Genomic DNA, 16,703 nt, shown 5'->3' on the forward strand with positions numbered 1-16,703 from the left:
TTCTACTGTTCGTAATGTAAAATAAAAAAAAAAATAAATACAACACATCACCTTAAAACGTAACATACCTTTAAATGTTCAAAACGTATAGCGTCAACACCTTAAACGAGGGAATCACACTCAGATAAATGTTTGCTTTAAATCTCGTTGTATAGGTTTTCTGTCATCAATAGCTCGTTCTCCTGCGTTTTTTGCTCATGAGCAAATGAAGTATTATGTCTTTTCAAATATATTAAATATTATGAGCTTGAAACATGAGTGTCTTAATATTCATTCATACACTAATCATCTCCAAATGAGTCACCTGATGGACTGATACAGCCACTGCCCTGAGCCTCGGCACATCCTATGAGAGATGCAAATGTTGTCTTCTATACTGGTTGAAAACCTCAAGACTGGAAGATCAACAGATCAATTGTCAGACTTGAGAAGGTGCCAGTGTGGAGCATATTTCAAAGATAGGTGAGAAAGGAATTTGTGTGTCAGTTGTGTATGTGCTATGCAAAGGAGATATTCCAGCTATCTTCTTTGGTGTGGCTTTCTCTTGTTTTAGAGCTTGACAAATAGAACCAAATTAGAGAGACACAATATGAGATTACGTCTTCTTCTTCTCTCTCTTTGGGTTTCTCCCTTCAGTGGTGGATCATCCTCCTCCATCTCCCCCTGTCCTCTGCTTCCTCTTCTCTCAAACCTCCAGACCTCATGTCCTCCTTCACCACCTCCATCACTCTCCTCTGTGGCCTTCCTCTCCACCTTCTGCCTGGCAGTTCCAACATCTCAACATCTTCATCTACCAATGTACTGGCTCTCTCTCTCTCTCCTCTGTACATGTCCAAACCATCTCCATCCAGCCTCTCTGTCTCCTAAACACCTGAGCACATGTGCTGTCCCTCTGATCTACAGCTTCCTGATCCTATCCATCCTGCTCTCACTCCCAGAGAGAAGCTCAGCATCTTCATCTCTGCTCCCTCCAGCTCTGCCTCCTGTTTTTTCTTCAGTGCCACTGTTTCCAGACCATACAACATTGGCAACACTGATTTTGATCTTTCATTGTTTAATGGTTTAATTGTTTTTTTGCCCCTTGCCCAGTTGCCTTCCCAAGTCGGGGAGAGTAGAAGAGAATTCCCATCTCAGCAATTGTCAGATCCTCCCATCAAAACAAGCTCAACAAACATAGTGATGCCTAACAAATACATGACGCCTGTTGGCCCTTTTCATTCAGACATGAACTCAGAGATAAATGAGATGACTTCCCTTCCTGTCCAGACGTAGTCAGAAAGATACGGTGGCACATCCAGATGTTAAATAATAAGATGTCTTCTCGGGTTAAAATGATTGAACTCCTCCTTTAACTCAAAAGTAGGATCTGTGACTCGTGCACTCTTAGTGCCTTTGTCAGCAGTATTCAGGATGTAATCCAGGTTATGATATTTCTACCTGTTCTAAGCTAACTTCGATGAGAAGCATTTACTGATGACCTTCCCCATTTAGGTGGCCAGAGGCCATGGAAACCCCTAGTTCTAACACTAATAACATTCAGAAATAAGTAAGCTAATGCATTGCAACACCTGCTCATACCATTTGACTCATTATTCCTGCAACAAAACAGCAGTCTCATTCATCGTACTGCTTTGGTTTACCAATCATGTGTGTTCCTATATGTACTTGCACATGATTGAATAACATACATGAGCATTGTACAGACAATCTTAGTGGCAAAAGAAAGTCAGTGAAGTGAGTGAACACAGCCTGTTAATTGACTTTATTGAGGCTGCATGAAAAGCCGTATTTCACTGCCCTACCAACAAATCTCAAATTAATCATTCATAATTTACATAAAAAGCATCAGCCTCTACTTCAAAATAGTAATAGTACATAACTCAGAAAAAGAGTCAATTGCAGGACAGTTTATTTTAACATTTCACATTCATACTGCAGGCCAGGTAATTACTACAGTTTTCCTCATTTTCTAATGAGGGAGGTCAAAGTTCAGAAGAGGAGCTACAATGCTAGTGTTCTTCATCTTCGGTGGAGGAGCTGCTATCATGGGGTTCTTCATCACCAGTGGAGGAATCATCGAGAGACAAGGCTTGCGATCCAAAAACATGTTGGTACGTTGAGCGAGCTGCACCCTGCTGAGCTTGAATTGCTGACAGTCTTCTCTTCAGCAGACAGAGCAGCCCCTCACGTCCTCTCCCAGTCAATGCTTCTGTGCCGCCTGACAGTGATATTACAATAAGTTAGACTACTAACCTAGTATATCAGCACAAGTAGCAAATAGAACTGTACTTACTTTGCTGAGTGATCCCTTCTGAAAGCTGGGAGGAAATCTCTTCAATATTTCCAGCCATATTCCTCATGTACTCCCAGTGCTGCTTGACTTCACGGACAACAATGACCTCCTCTTCCTTCAGGCGGTTCAGCAGCATTACCTTGTCGAAGACCTTTTTTTTCTTTAACATATCACCATGACCTGCAAATCATCATATACAGTTTTTATAAATAGTGGTGAACTACTTCCCGCAGTGTCTGTGTACTTTCAAAGGTGGGTTCTATTACACTGCATAATCTCCTCCTAATGACACCAGGCAATTTCTCCCATGGGACAGAATTATATAGAAGAGTGTCTCTTTCAGTTTTCAAAAGTAAAAAGGAAGTTGTCTGATCCAATCACAGCAACCTCGGTCAAACCTGTAATTGCTTCATCTAAAGCCTTTACAATGTAATTAAAGATAGCCTATAGATATGAAGACAACTGAACACATCCTAGATGTACTTACATTCCCAAGGCCAGGAATAGTTTTCCTCAGCCAGGAGCTCGTTGGGAGAAGGGAGTTTGCCAGTTTCCGGCACAACAGCATTGTATTTTGTGACGGCATCTTCTAAGGATCTCTTTTCCACTGAAATCTTCTCTTGTTGCCATCTAGAATATTAAACAGAAAATACAGAATATGTGCTCAGCCACACATTATTATCAAAAACTTGTTTTCTTTCGTTCTGTTCTTACCAGCCTGACGACACAGCTGATATTTCCGCTGCTTCATGCTGAGATACAGTCCTTCAATGGTTTTTTCAAGTTCATTTTGACTGCATGCTCCTTCTGAGGGAATATAGAAAAAAGAATTTAAATGTATTTTACGTCAGAATTGTGCATAAAACACTGAGGAATTCACCTGCAGTCCACTGTTGAACATCAGACACCCCTTGCTGAACAGTGTCTCCCTGAATAGACAACTCTCCAGCCAATTTCTTGAGCTCCTCAGGACTCTCGTGCAGCCACCCATTCGCTTCCACCACACCTGCCTTTCCCAGGATTCTGTTCAAGATGAAGAAAAACAGATGTAGACAGAGCAAAGCGTGCAGTGAAATTGAAATAAACTTTACATGTCCTGTTGATGCCCTGATGTGGTTGACGAAACTCTGTGTCGTTGGCCAAAAAGACACCTTCGAAAAAGCCGTTTGGTCTAAAAGACATAAAGCAGGGGTGACCTTGATCAAGGTTCCATGTATTGCATGCCGTAGAAACAACTTACACATACCCTGAATGGCTCTTAAAGCGATAAAGCTTGCGGTTCCCATCCACTGAGACAGCTAACATTGAGGGTGTGCAGGCTGGGCACCGAAGCTCATCGACTTCAGACAGCCTCTCAACTTCAAATTTTGCGTACGACCATTCCAGGAATGATTTTTGCATGGCGTCGCCACATATTTTCCCACACTGTAAAAGGAAAATCAAGCATATAAATACATCTAAAACTCTTTCAATTCTGCAGGCAATTAGTCCAATGATGTACCAACCCGACCAAAGAGTTTTGTGCGCTGCTCAAGCATACCAACGAAAGCTTGTCCTGACATTCCTGGTGCAGTAATCTTGAGATCTTCGTATGTCGCCAACAAATCCACTGTGTACAGCGTCTCAAAATGGACTGTAGCTGGCCAGTAGCCACTTTCAATCAGCTCACTAATACCGACATCCAAAGCTTTCCCACAGGAGCAGCTGACAGTTGGGAGGGACACATTGTATCGACCTAAAATATGTACATAACAACATTTTAGAACAGAAAATAGAAAATATAATTCATACACAAGGAACTCACCATTCATTCCAATCAGAGACAAACATAATTTAAAAGAGGTTGTGTGTGTGTGTATATATACACACACAATATTGGTGGCATACATTATCTCAGTACAGACCTCTTCCATGGAAGGAGAATTTTCCTCCCTTCTCTTCCCTGATGCGAGTGGTTGGTGGCAGTGGCCTGTAGAATCCCTCTATCATGGATGATCTATGATGTAAAACCATGGAATTGTGGATGGAAACATCACAGGCTGCACAGTGAAGTGGTCTAGGCAAACAATCCTGACATTTCACAACAGCAGTCTTGGATCTGCAGTGGTGACAAGTTCCCTCTATAGGCTTCTCAGACTGTAACATCTGATGAACCATATACGGCCTTAACACAGTCCACTTTGAGAGAGAGTTGAAGCTTTCCTGTCTTTCCAGTGTGAAGGTGCTGGGTCTATGGCAGGTCCCAAAAGGTCCTGCACCTCTTGAATGAGGGATCCTAGAAAACAGGGTGAGGTGACCAAATGTAGCAGCAATAAGACAAACATGGAAAGAAGAGGGTAAATAAACTGCTGCTAAAAACGACCTATATCTGGAACGGTCTCAGTCACGTGCTGATGTCCACTTGTAGATGGCGCACAGGGCAACGAGTGCATGCTCCCAGAAGTCACTGTTGAGAGTAGGGAGATTTGTTTAAATGGACAAATGGACTAGAAACGTCATAATAAAAAGCAGGAAAATAGTAGTATGTTGAAAATAAATCCATAGATCTGTTGACAGTTCGACATTAAACTATTGAGGCTAAGAAGAAAGTCAGAGCAGGTACTAGTCAAATCCAACATTCCAACTGTCAAGAACCGGTACTTCTGGGTTACATGCACATTTCTAACAATGGATTGCTTGACGGTTACTGCTGATGTATTCATTTGTAATAGTCACCCGTCCAAGTGTAGTAGAGGATCCACGCAGTAGGATGTATTCACTGGGTGGGTGCAATATGTGAGGACTCATTGACCCAATTGACAATTGACCATTGTCTCTCACCTTCAACAACAACAACAAACATCCAAAACAAATTACACAATATACACAACAATATACTGACTACTCAACCATGTAAACATTATGTCCTGTATTCAGCGAAATGTCCTCACGAGGACAGTGTCGTGTCAAATAGTTAGCCCCACAACCATGACAAATCAATCAAATACTGAAGCAGTTGACTGACATTAGTTCTATAATAATACATAACCAATGTAGTCAGCCAAAGACAGGCAATAGAGACCATAAAGTTCGTGAACAAAAATCACCTGAGGATGAACTCTTTGCCCGCTTCTTCCCTGTTCTCCTCCTCTTTGGGATAGGATTCCCTTCCTCGTCCTCCTCAACCCAAACAAATGAAAATTTGTCCGGTCCAGACACTTCTGAGGATTCTTGAGGTTGAGTATTCTTAAAATAAAGATCATGGAAAATGTTAGCGTCACCTAATACACAATATTACATATTGTTAGAAAGTCTCAGGACAGATCATGAGAGCATTAAATGCCTACCTTCGATTCCTCCAACAGCAAATCAGCAAGAAATAAGGCATCATCGTCATCCATGATGCTCCTCAGTTGAGTGAGTTCAGCCTGAATACCAATTTATCAGTGGCCACTTGATTTTAAACACAGTGGACGTGACTATGCAAATCAGCAAGAAGAAAAGAAAAGAAATGGAAACCGGATAAGTTACCCCCATATTAACAACCATCGACATGGAGAAAGGTTATCAAAAAACAAACAAAATAAATTCAAATATTAAGAAATAGAATAAACTCCCGTCAAAATCATTCAGCTTCGTGTCTTTGGTCAGCGCAGTATTGTAGCCGAGGGTTATATTTGGTAAATCCGCGGGGACAGCAGTCAATAAGGTCCAAGTTCGTTGGTGCAGCAAGAAAACAACTTCACTCGTGCCTTCAGTCTCCGTTTGACACGACCCAAAAACCCGCGCAGTCCAACATAACACCCCCCTGCCAACTATGGCAACTCCCGGGGGACAAAAAAAGCTTCTACAGTACCAACAGCGAACGCAGTATTGCAATTCTACAAAATCACTGACAGACTCTACATAGACGAAAGGATGATGAACAAAAAAGAAGAGGAGTTTCTACCGAAGTCAAGCCGAACGACTTTCCGCCATGTTTTTGTTCTTGTCGACCACTGATGACGTCAAAGTCCGACGTGTTTGTATAATTGAATTATTCATCCAAAGCATAAATTCACGTCTCCGAAGAAACGTCGGCGTCCACATCACGTGTACATATTTAAACAGAATGAAAACTAGAAACTACGGCTTGGGAGGTTTGGAATGGTCCGCCTGCGTTTCAGCTGACGTCAGTGACGGAGAACGAAGCATGAGTCAGCAAAACGAATAAATGACGGAACTTCCTTTCTTGCCAAAAGACTTTATATGCACTTGACACGATTTTAAATATCCGATAATACTATCTGGCGTAGAAATGTATTCGATACAAATGATAAATAAATAACGTATTCGGTCCGTGACGTCAGTTCCTTCTCCAGTCGGATAGTAAATATTATATCATTTTCATGACATAATAAAAATTAAAGGTACATTACATGTGATTACAACTCAACAAATCAAATATCAATAATACCATTGAATTGAGACCGACGAGAGAATCTGGGTCAAAACGAAAAAAACGAAGCGTCATATTCATGAAACGAGAGGAAAAAATGAAAGTCAGGCGTACATTTGTCGCTAGAAATGTGATCAAAACGCAACAAAAGCTTTTAATTGTTTTGAAATCTCACAATTTAAAGCAAAACTAGAACGGGTGTCCGCCATGCTTTGTGCTCTATCAGTCACGTGACCAGAGGCACGCCATTCACAAATCCATTGAGAAATGACGTGTACGAGAGAAACGATTTTTGAGGCAAAGTATTCAAAGGATTACGGTATGCCAAGTGGACAAGCGTAGTTATTGCACGTTTTTCAGTGCGAGCAGATAACCGACCCAAAATAGAATATATTTGTCGCTAGAAATGCGATCAAAAGTCAACAAAAGCTTTTGTTTTAAAATCTCACAATTTAGAGTGAAATAGAACGGATGTCCACCATGTTTCGGTCCAAACGAAAGAAAATAAGCGTTATTTGCATAAAACAAGCACATAATATTATAATGTAGGATATATTTGTCGCTAGAAATGTGATAAAAAGCCAATAAAGTTATTTAAAAAACCCACAATTTGGAGCGGATTTATGGGCGGCAATCCAAACGTCAGAATACTACGTTTTATTAGGAATCACAAATCAATCTCGGCCCAAACGAAAGAAAATAAGCTTTATTTACATAAAACAAGCACATAATATTATAATGTAGGATATATTTGTCGCTAGAAATGTGATCAAAAGCCAATAAAGTTATTTAAAAAATCCGCAATTTGGAGCGTATTTATGGCCAGCAGGGTAAACGTTACAATACTACGATTTAACAGGGAATCACAAAACTATCTCGGTCCAAACGAAAGAAAATAAGCGTTATTTACATAAAACAAGCACATAATATTACAATGTGGGATATATTTGTCGCTAGAAATGTGATAAAAAGTCATTTAAAAAAACCCACAATTTGGAGTGGATTTATGGGCGGCAGGGCAAACGTCACAATACTACGATTTCAGTGAGCACCACTAAAGAACCTGGGTCAAAACGATAAAACGAAGCGCCATAAACATACATCGAGCAGAAAATATGAAAATAAAGTGTACATTTGTCACTAGAAATGTGATCAAAACTCAACAAAAACATTTAATTGTTTTAAAATCTCACAATTTAGAGCAAAAATAGAACGGATGTCGGCCATGTTTTATGTTCAGACAGGGGAGAAAGCTGTCAGTCACGTGTCCAAAGGAACGCCCTTCACTAAGCCATTGAGAAATTAAATGTACCTGGGATACGTTTTTTAAGGGAAATCCGTCTAACCACTACGTTTTCTCTAAGTGGACAAACGTCGTCATTGTACGTTTTTTTGTGAGCCTGGGTTGTATGTTCATGCCTGAGCTTGACAATAGTTTTGAGTGTTGCTGTAGATGGATTTTCTCTATATTGTATCTCAGCTTTTGTCATTTCTTGATCAATTTCAACTAACCTGGCTCTTCTTTGCTTTGTTTTCATGGCTTCATCAGATATCACAGTCCCTCCAATAACCACTTGAAAAGCTTCCCACAATGTTGAATCAGAAACATCCCCCTTGTCGTTCAGCTTAATAGAATCATTGATCTGCTTTGCACAGATGTCTAAAAACTCTTCATTCTTGAGTAGATTAGGGTTCAAACGCCAATTGTATTGTGCTTTCTTCAAACCAAAATCGACGCTTATCATAACTGGGCTATGATCTGAAATGAGTATGTTATAATATTTCGATGAGGAGACAGCAGATGCTAATTTAGAGTCAATCAAAAAAATAATCGATCCGTGTGAAGGTTTTGGAAAAAAAAGAATCATCTCTCTGAGTGGGATGTTGAATCCTCCAGATATCAATCAGATTCATGGACTTCTTTAAATGATTTAAAACGATTGTGGAGTCAAGTGGGCTTTTTGAATGTGTGGAGGACCTGTCCAGTGTTGTATCCAAGACACAATTGAAATCAGCCCCTGAAATCAAAGTTGTTTTGGATATGTCAGGAATACGTTTGAAAATGCTCCGAAAAAACCCAGGGTTATCGAAATTGGGAGCATAGATATTCAATAGTGTCACATGACACACGTCAAAATGGTGCCTGTCACGATTACAAAGCGACCATTTGGGTCTGTTTGGGTCGATATATGATTGAAGGGAACATTCCTTCCGATTAATATTGCCACACCGCGTGCTTTCGCAGAGCATGTTGATTGATACGTTTGCCTTACCCATCCACATCTCAGTTTCAAAACTGCTGTCTGCTCAATATGTGTCTCTTGTAGAAATATTATATCCGTGTGCAGACTGTGGAGATGAGCGAACACCTTGGCCCTTTTAACAGGGTTATTTAGAGCCTTCACATTCCAAGAACATATATTCATGTTTTTACCAATGACATTACTAGAACCACCCCTGTTGTCAATTATTCAACTTATTGGATCTCACTGCACAAGAATTCAATGGAGTGCAACAAAAAAAGAACACAAGTGAAACTCAACTGTACCCCAAATCCCCTGGTCCCCTGCCCCCTAGAGAACTGAGACAGGTGAAACCCCCATCAGGATGGACATGCTGGGTCATGGACCCTAACATGGCTCTGGTGAACGATCCGAAAAAGAGCTGCACATGAGACAAAGGCCCAACACCACACTGACATTTCCATCAAAATTTAAAATACCTGAAGAAAAAAACTAAAAGATTAAATCACCTTATAATGAGTACTAGCATCGGCTAAAAACCTTACTGCCTTAAACAATGTTAAAAATAAATGTTACTTCTTTTTGTGGTTCCTATCAACATTCATGTATACACACACGCACCCTCACACACACCGATACACACACAACACCAAGTTTGCTCATGACGGTAAACTTAAACAACAAACAAAAAAGTGCAAAAGTTGTGCAAAGAAAAGGTGGAGAAAAGACACGCTACCACGTCGTTTCAGTTTAGTCCGTTGCAGCACCAGCAGTATGGAAGTGTTGATCAACATAAATCTCTGCATCGCGAGGCAAGTTGAATACTTTGGTCTCACCGCCGTGCGTCAAGATGAGGCGAGCAGGGAATAAAGATCCGTTTGGCACAGCAGCCTGGCGCAGCTTCTGCCTCACGTTGTCAAACTCCTTCCGATCCTTCATCACATCAGCGGCGAAATCTTCTTCATCTTCTTCCCCTCGTGGTCAAGCGCTCCTCTGGTCCGGACAACCTGGATCATCCTCTCCTTTACTGAGTCGTGGTGGATTTTGGCGATCATCATTCGTGGTCTGTTAGACGGCGCTCCAACACGGTGTGCACGGTCCACTTTAATTCCGTCGGGAAAGTGCTCCGCTCCACCGCAGTAGTTTCGGGAGGAAATCCGCAACAAACGAAGGAGGCGCGCCTTTCTCAATCTTCTCTGGGAGACCAATTATCTTGATGTTTTGCCGCCGTGAACGTCCCTCCAAGTCACACAGTTTGGCACTTAGAATCCTGTTCTGTTGGGTCAACTGTTCACAGCACTTCTCCAACTCCGTGACGCGCCCGTCATGCTCCTCTCGTGTCGCTTCCAGGCTTACAATGCGAGACGTGTTCGCTGCTCAGGCAGTTTTCATACCTTCGAGAGAGGCCTCCAGGTCATCGAGCCTTCCGTCCATGGAGTGTTCCATGCGCTTGATAGGCTCCAGTACGAGCGAAGGAGGGCCTGAAGCCTCAGGTGTTCCCTCGTGACTCCACGAGCTAGGCGAGCTAACGCTAGTTAGCTCGGTCGGTTGACCCTCGTCTTCGCTTTCAGAGCGAGTTGCTGCAACCTTCTGTGACTTGTTCTTGCTTTTTGTCATATTGTCAGCCTCTTCAAAGCGTTTTCTGTCGTCGAGGTGATGATGGAAATAGTTTTCAACAGTTTATATAAGTCAGCGTGGAGGAGCCACAAAAAATACGACCTACTCCATCAGGTGCTCACCAGCGCCCCCGCCTGTTTTTTTTGTATTAAATACAGTTATTAACTGGAATTAACACGTCATTAATATAAGAATAATATGCCTCAATTTATTTTTGCAATGTATGTTATAGAACATAGAAGGTCATTAGAAATACGATTACTGACTAAAATGACGGCCAATGTTGCTGTTTCCTGTCAAGTGAGTTGATTTTTCATACCTTTCAATATAAAGCTGCGAGCAGCAAATCTTGTTTGTCAATCTTTGACCAGCTGGAGTCAAAGACGCCGGTCAAGAGAAACTCCCTGAAAGGCTTGAGGTCCTCAACATTCTTCATCTTTGGCGGCAGATGTGGAGCACAACCTGCTTCTCTCCATGATTCCATGAAGTCCACGTGGGTGCAGTGACGTAGGCAAGTGATGCTAACTCATCAGTTAGCATCACTTCATAAATTATGCGCATGCGGACAGGAAATGACGTCATAAAACGGAGCCCTGGAAGCAAAACGGGATGAAGAAGCAAAGAGGGCAGTGACAGCAGTGACAGGCAGGGTTGCCAGGTTGGGTGGTCTTCCGCTCAGGCCCGCCTCTGTAGAACACGCACGGCTGGACGCTCTGCGGATTCATTACATTTGGGCTGGTTTTCACAACCTCCAGCAGCTGTTTCGTGATTGGTTCATCAGCTGCCAGCCTTCAACGTTATTGGTCAGCGACGGTTTACAGTGAACCAATCAGAGCAGCGACTTTAACCATTCTACATGACCGAGGTCAGTTAGCGTGAAAGCTTTTTTTTTTTTTTCCACAAAAATAAAATAAAATGAACATAAACATAGAAAGCCGTAAATTCATATACCGTAATTTCCGGACTATAAGCCGCTACTTTTTTCTCGCGGTCTGAACCCTGCGGCTTATAAAACGATGCGGCTAATATATTGATTTTTACAGAGATATTCCAATCAATCGGCCACCGATTATGAAAGGCTGAACTGGTTGTGATCTGTGAATGCCCACCACTGCCTGTCATTGCCGGTCACAAAATCCCGTCACATGTGACAGCAGCCGCTCTGATGAGGCACCGCTGGCGGTTTGTGATGCGTCCGCTCCTCCCTTCCAACTCGCCACTCGCTTGGCAACGCCGTGTCTAATGCGGAAGCTTTTTTCAGTCTGTCGTGTCAAGTTTGCATCCTGCAGCACATGCACGTTAAAAGGCGTCAACGCCACGAATTCAATACGATATTTCAAACACCAGCACTTGACGGAGCACAGAGAGTTTTCTGGTGCTCATGAAAGTGAAACTGCAGGAACCAGCGGTCACTCGCGACACTCGCCGGTCTGAGCGTGACGTTCAGAACGCGAAGCATATTGCCCGAGAAATAATCATTAATTTCACTGCGCCAGATGAGCAGCCTTTCTCAGGTGTCGTTTTAAGACGGAATCAACCGCGGCCGAATCCGCTGCAGTCTTGTGTGTGTCAGATGCAGCGTTCGCGGTCCAGCACCTGAATCTGAAACTTTTGCCACCGTCCAGAGTGAGAACTTTCATGAAAGAGGTTGAAGACAGCTGCTTCAGCTGAGTGCTCTTCCTGTCTCTCGGAGCATCCCGAGTGTTTACAGTCTAATGAGCACGCTCTGTGCTGGCAAAAATATTGAGCTTCGTCACATCAAACCGATGACATTACGGGCGTTTTATTTACCTTTAAAGCGCTCAAATTGCGCTGTTTTCGCCCGCGTGTCCGCAGCTCTGCTAACAGAGACGATCTACTGGAGGGTGAAAACAGCGCTTTCTGAACACTTTAAATGTAAATAAGATGTGAGGAGTTCATGACTGGAGTTCAGAACATTGGCAAGATTGTTTCATGAGTCAGTCTCGACACTGGACCCCGTTTTCAAAACTAGTACTAGAGGATCGCTAGAAGTGATCCTCATGCATTTTCTGTGGCGCAGACAGCAACGGTGCACCCGCGGCTTATAGAGCGGTGCGGCTTATGTATGAACAAAATCCATTTTCCTTCTTAGATTTGGTGGGTGCAGCTAATATTCCGGTGCGCTCTGTAGTCCGGAAAATACGGTAGCTAAAATCTTCGTAAATATTTTGAGATCACAATTTAAAAGCGAAATTGGTCGATATGATGAAGGATCAGTTTCAACTTTGTCTTTTTTTAGCAGCAAGGATATATTGGCATCATATAAAGGACGTGGTAATCTTTTGTTTTTCATTGATTCTTGAAACATTCTGAGCAACAAGGGAGCCACCTCCTCTGCATATGCTTTCTAAAACTCAACACAATACCCATCCGGCCCACTTGACTTGCCATTTGGAAATTCTTTTATTGCGTTCAGGACCTCCTGTAATGATATTTCAGCAGTGAGTTTCTCCCGTGCCTCATCTTGTAATTGTGGAAGAGGAATTGAACTTATTTCTGTTTCAGTGACTATGTTTTGGGAGGTGTATAGATCTGAGTAGAATCTCTTCAAACAATCATTGATCTCCTGATGGTCAGTGATGATGGTGCCCTCAGGTGATGAAAGTTGAAGTATTGCTCTACTGGCTTGCCTTCCTCTCAACTGCCGAGCAAGTAAAGATGTGGGTTTGTCCCCCAATTCAAAGTGTTTATGTTTGATTTTTAAAAGCATCGTGTGAACCTGATCAGTAAGAATAGTGTTATATTCATGCCTTAGCTTGACAATAGTTTTGAGTGTTGCTGTAGATGGATTTTCTCTATATTGTATCTCAGCTTTTGTCATTTCTTGATCAATTTCAACTCACCTGGCTCTTCTTTGCTTTGTTTTCATGGCTTCATCAGATATCACAGTCCCTCCAATAACCACTTGAAAAGCTTCCCACAATGTTGAATCAGAAACATCCCCCTTGTCGTTCAGCTTAATAGAATCATTGATCTGCTTTGCACAGATGTCTAAAAACTCTTCCTTCTTGAGTAGATTAGGGTTCAAACGCCAATTGTATTGTGCTTTCTTCAAACCAAAATCAAGAACATATATTCATGTTTTTACCAATGACATTACTAGAACCAACCCTGTTGTCAATTATTCAACTTATTGGATCTCACTGCACAAGAATTCAATGGAGTGCAACAAAAAAAGAACACAAGAAAAACTCAACTGTACCCCAAATCCCCTGGTCCCCTGCCCCCTAGAGAACTGAGACAGGTGAAACCCCCATCAGGATGGACATGCTGGGTCATGGACCCTAACATGGCTCTGGTGAACGATCCGAAAAAGAGCTGCACATGAGACAAAGGCCCAACACCACACTGACATTTCCATCAAAATATAAAATAACTGAAGAAAAAAACTAAAAGATTAAATCACCTTATAATGAGTACTAGCATCGGCTAAAAACCTTACTGCCTTAAACAATGTTAAAAATAAATGTTACTTCTTTTTGTGGTTACTATCAACATTCATGTATACACACACGCACCCTCACACACACCGATACACACACAACACCAAGTTTGCTCATGACGGTAAACTTAAACAACAAACAAAAAAGTGCAAAAGTTGTGCAAAGAAAAGGTGTAGAAAAGACACGCTACCACGTCGTTTCAGTTTAGTCCGTTGCAGCACCAGCAGTATGGATGTGTTGATCAACATAAATCTCTGCATCGCGAGGCGAGTTGAATACTTTGGTCTCACCGCCTTGCGTCAAGATGAGGCGAGCAGGGAATAAAGATCCGTTTGGCACACCAGCCTGGCGCAGCTTCTGCCTCACGTTGTCAAACTCCTTCCGATCCTTCATCACATCAGCGGCGAAATCTTCTTCATCTTCTTCCCCTCGTGGTCAAGCGCTCCTCTGGTCCGGACAACCTGGATCATCCTCTCCTTTACTGAGTCGTGGTGGATTTTGGCGATCATCATTCGTGGTCTGTTAGACGGCGCTCCAACACGGTGTGCACGGTCCACTTTAATTCCGTCGGGAAAGTGCTCCGCTCCACCGCAGTAGTTTCGGGAGGAAATCCGCAACAAACGAAGGAGGCGCGCCTTTCTCAATCTTCTCTGGGAGACCAATTATCTTGATGTTTTGCCGCCGTGAACGTCCCTCCAAGTCACACAGTTTGGCACTTAGAATCCTGTTCTGTTGGGTCAACTGTTCACAGCACTTCTCCAACTCCGTGACGCGCCCGTCATGCTCCTCTCGTGTCGCTTCCAGGCTTACAATGCGAGACGTGTTCGCTGCTCAGGCAGTTTTCATACCTTCGAGAGAGGCCTCCAGGTCATCGAGCCTTCCGTCCATGGAGTGTTCCATGCGCTTGATAGGCTCCAGTACGAGCGAAGGAGGGCCTGAAGCCTCAGGTGTTCCCTCGTGACTCCACGAGCTAGGCGAGCTAACGCTAGTTAGCTCGGTCGGTTGACCCTCGTCTTCGCTTTCAGAGCGAGTTGCTGCAACCTTCTGTGACTTTTTCTTGCTTTTTGTCATATTGTCAGCCTCTTCAAAGCGTTTTCTGTCGTCGAGGTGATGATGGAAATCGTTTTCAACAGTTTATATAAGTCAGCGTGGAGGAGCCACAAAAAATACGACCTACTCCATCAGGTGCTCACCAGCGCCCCCGCCTGTTTTTTTGTATTAAATACAGTTATGAACTGGAATTAACACGTCATTAATATAAGAATAATATGCCTCAATTTATTTTTGCACTGTATGTTATAGAACATAAAAGGTCATTAGAAATACGATTACTGACTAAAATGACGGCCAATGTTGCTGTTTCCTGTCAAGTGAGTTGATTTTTCATACCTTTCAATATAAAGCTGCGAGCAGCAAATCTTGTTTGTCAATCTTTGACCAGCTGGAGTCAAAGACGCCGGTCAAGAGAAACTCCCTGAAAGGCTTGAGGTCCTCAACATTCTTCATCTTTGGCGGCAGATGTGGAGCACAACCTGCTTCTCTCCATGATTCCATGAAGTCCACGTGGGTGCAGTGACGTAGGCAAGTGATGCTAACTCATCAGTTAGCATCACTTCATAAATTATGCGCATGTGGACAGGAAACGACGTCATAAAACGGAGCCCTGGAAGCAAAACGGGATGAAGAAGCAAAGAGGGCAGTGACAGCAGTGACAGGCAGGGTTGCCAGGTTGGGTGGTCTTCCGCTCAGGCCCGCCTCTGTAGAACACGCACGGCTGGACAACACCGCGCTCTGCGGATTCATTACATTTGGGCTGGTTTTCACAACCTCCAGCAGGTGTTTCGTGATTGGTTCATCAGCTGCCAGCCTTCAACGTTATTGGTCAGCGACGGTTTACAGTGAACCAATCAGAGCAGCGACTTTAACCATTCTACATGACCGAGGTCAGTTAGCGTGAGAGCTTTTTTTTTTTTTCCACAAAAATAAAATAAAATGAACATGAACATAGAAAGCCATAAATTCATATAATATGAAGTATAACACCAGTGAAACGACGGAGACAAAACAAAGCAAAAAATCAAAGAAAGAGTATCACAAAACACTGGTGTGTTTTCATGAAAAAATATGGAGGGTTTTCACGGCGCGTCATCAAACCTGGCAGCCGCCATGTTGGAGATCCTCACTGCTCAGCACAGAGCGGTAGCGAAGGCCATGCTGCAGCGTTTCCTTGTAAAGTGGTGAATTACGCTGGTGTTTTGGATTGTACGAATCGTTCCCATCGTGAGAAGGATTTGGAATTTTATCCACTTCCAAAAGTGATGACAAACCAAGGAGAACAATGCCAGTACTTGTAGGAAGAGAGGAGGAGCTTGTGGTTAGCGAAGCTGAAGCAGGACCTTGGAGGCCAAACTGTGGATTAAAAAAGAAAAAGTGCAGCCTAAATGACTGTTCATTTGCATTGTATTGCCGTGGAAGACTTTTATCAGAACATGTTTATTGATGCCAACCCACACAGTTTTCAGAACGTTCCCTGAAAAAGCTCTTTCTCTCTCTCTCTCTCACACACACACTCATCAAAATGTTTAAATACGTCACATTCTCATATGAGGTGACTCGGTATAACAGTTCCCTGACTCGTCCGCACACCACGCACGACGAGCCTTTCTGAG

General features: G+C 42.8%; 1 long non-coding RNA gene across 8 annotated transcripts; it reads right to left on the reverse strand.

Moving 5' to 3' along the window:
* Positions 1 to 1,850: 1,850 nt before the first annotated feature.
* Positions 1,851 to 11,098, reverse strand: LOC128746713 (uncharacterized). 8 transcript variants are annotated; one of them, XR_008412576.1, is made up of 13 exons: positions 10,890 to 11,098; positions 5,620 to 5,751; positions 5,380 to 5,518; positions 5,009 to 5,113; positions 4,198 to 4,739; positions 3,834 to 4,028; positions 3,540 to 3,718; positions 3,385 to 3,464; positions 3,174 to 3,316; positions 3,008 to 3,100; positions 2,781 to 2,923; positions 2,294 to 2,473; positions 1,851 to 2,218 (listed from the first exon to the last, which is right to left on the reverse strand). It is a non-coding gene; the product is annotated as an uncharacterized LOC128746713 (long non-coding RNA). The 8 variants fall into 8 exon arrangements; XR_008412577.1 differs by lacking the exon at positions 10,890 to 11,098 and adding an exon at positions 9,790 to 10,701; XR_008412581.1 differs by lacking the exon at positions 10,890 to 11,098 and having other exon boundaries at positions 4,198 to 4,568; positions 4,656 to 4,739; positions 5,620 to 9,242.
* Positions 11,099 to 16,703: the final 5,605 nt, after the last annotated feature.

The sequence above is a fragment of the Synchiropus splendidus genome, chromosome 1 (genome assembly GCF_027744825.2).
Source record: "Synchiropus splendidus isolate RoL2022-P1 chromosome 1, RoL_Sspl_1.0, whole genome shotgun sequence".
NCBI classification, from domain to species: domain Eukaryota; kingdom Metazoa; phylum Chordata; class Actinopteri; order Syngnathiformes; family Callionymidae; genus Synchiropus; species Synchiropus splendidus.